The sequence below is a fragment of the Bos indicus x Bos taurus genome, chromosome 21, assembly GCF_003369695.1.
Source record: "Bos indicus x Bos taurus breed Angus x Brahman F1 hybrid chromosome 21, Bos_hybrid_MaternalHap_v2.0, whole genome shotgun sequence".
NCBI classification, from domain to species: domain Eukaryota; kingdom Metazoa; phylum Chordata; class Mammalia; order Artiodactyla; family Bovidae; genus Bos; species Bos indicus x Bos taurus.
Genome location: NC_040096.1, coordinates 11,806,357 through 11,809,016, shown reverse-complemented (window position 1 = coordinate 11,809,016; position 2,660 = coordinate 11,806,357).

Sequence of the window (2,660 nt, the reverse complement as noted above, 5' to 3'; positions counted from 1 at the left end):
CCAGTATTCTTACCTGGAGAATTCCATGGACAGAGGAGACAGGTGGGCTACAGTCCATAGGGTCACAAAGAGTCGGACATGACTTAGTGACTTAGCACAGCACAGAAGATGAATATAAGTACATGAATATATGTATATTTGTATACATGAATATATGTATACTTTGCCAACAAAGGTCCGCCTCATCAAAGCTATGGTTTTTCCACTAGCCATATACGGATGTGAGAGTCAGACTATAAAGAAAGCTGAGTGTCGAAGAATTGATACTTTTGAACTGTGGTGTTGGAAAAGACTCTTGAGAGTCCCTTGGACAGCTGCTGTTGCTGCTGCTTAAGTCGCTTCAGTCATGTCTGACTCTGTGCGACCCCATAGATGGCAGCCCCCCAGGCTCCCCCATCCCTGGGATTCTCCAGGCAAGAACACTGGAGTGGGTTGCCATTTCCTTCTCCAATGCCCTTGGACAGCAAGGAGATCCAACTAGTCCCTCCTAAAGGAAATCAGTCCTGAATATTGATTGGAAGGACTGATGCTGAAGCTGAAACTCCAATACTTTGGCCACCTGATGCAAACAACTGACTCATTTGAAAAGACCCTGATGCTGGGAAAGATTGAAGGCGGGAGGAGAAGGGACGACAGAGGATGAGATGGTTGGATGGTATCACCGACTTGATGGACATGAGTGTGAGCAACCTCTGGGAGTTGATGATGGACAGGGAAGCCTGGCATGCTGCAATCCATGGGGTCACAAAGAGTCAGACATGACTGAGACACTGAGAGACTGAACTGAACATGAATATATGTATGTACATAAATATATATTATTTCACATAAATTGAAAATATCTGTTAATTTATCATTTGATTAAAATCTAGAGGCACTTAATCTTAATTTCTGCATTAATTGTCCCCAAAGCAAATGAAAAGTAATATCCCTAATAAACATTTCTTCAAAGGAGTCTTTTCCCATTTTTTAAAAACACATTAAATTATCACAAAAGTTGTTGTCTTAACAGGCTTCTCAGGTGGTGCTAGTGGTAAAGAACCCACTAGTTGGGAAGATTTCCCTGGAGGGGGCATAGCAACCCACTCCAGTATTCTTGCCTGGAGAATCCCATGGACTGAGGAGCCTGGTGGGCTACAATCCATAGGGTCGCAAAGAATTGGACACGATTGAAGCAACCTAGCATGAAGCACATAGCCTTAAACTCACCAGTGTCTTTTCCACTGTACTTTTCAACAAATGATTTCTGGTACGTTTGTGAAATGTCACAGATGGGCCGTGTCCCAAACGATCAGGGTACTTGTGCTACCTGGTATTTGGTTCCCAAGCCCTGCACTCCAGGCTGGATGGAGTGTGTAAAGAAAAGGATGCCTCTATTTGCCTTTGTCTTTAAGAAAGTGAGTAATTGTCTCTCTCCTCGCCTAGTCCCTCCATGGAGAATTTACTGGCCCAAATTTTTAAAAAATCTCCTACCAGACTCCCATTTTCTGTAAGTGCAATTAGTTGCAGGTACAAAATTTGGAGCAAAGAGGCCTCTGGTGGCCTGTTGTGCCTGCAGTTATCCAACTGTGGCTGCAGTTTTTCAGTGCACAACTGATTGCACCCACAAAAAGAAAGGCTGAACTCCGAAAATGGGTCCCTTTAAGACAGCTGGGGGATTGTACGCCTCAGGTTGGCAAACTGCAATCTTTCCTAGAGGCACGGCCATCACTCTGGCTCACAACATGAGTAGGAAATCCAGCTTAGGCATCTCAGCCAAGGGAGAAGCCCCCCCGCCCCCGCCCCCGGGAAAGCACGTACAGCATCCTTGCCCCACTCTACTTTGATCTTGGTTGTACCTTGAGGTACCAGTGGGCAGTGAACTAGGATATTCAGCCTTCTGGCCTCCATCCCCTGGTTAGTTGACCAGTCACTCTCCAAAAGGGTTTGAAGAGAAAAATTCAGGCACCCTGTCAATAGAACACACTTAACCAACTCTAAATTTGCTTTAAAGAGACAGCTACAAAGATTGACTTTTGCAAAGTGACTCACTCCACCGTGTATCAAAAGACATCTGTGTGCTCCCGCCTATTATTAACTGTGGCACTGAGTCCATAAGAAAGGGTTTGGAAGGAATTCCAGTGTGAATCCACTAATTCAATAATCCGATAACATAAATTCGAGTAATGGATATTAATACTGTGTTCAAAACACGCTCACAACTTTTATCTCTCTCTTTCTCAAACAGACAGAGCATGCATCGAGAGAGGCTCCTGATGAAATAATAAAACCCAATTCTCATCTAGAAAAAAGAATCATTATAGGAGGATGGTAATTTACTTTATATGACCTTCAATTGATTATTCTGTGGCTGCAACACAAATATCACAGGAGCTATTGATCGTAAAACCTACCAAATAGATCTCTAATAGCTTTTACTGGGCAAAAATAATTATGCTTGCACTGTGGTCAAACACACATAAGCCAATGTGGAGGTATTAATGTATGGTATTATTACCCATCTGTCTACGAGGTATGGAGAAGCCCCTTCATGGGAACGCACTCTGTCTAAGCCCCATGAAAGCTCAATATCCAAGCCAACAATTACAGCCAGTTACACTGAAAAATTGATTACTGTAACTAAAAGCCAGAGCTGGAAAATGGAGGCTGCAGCTTGCTTA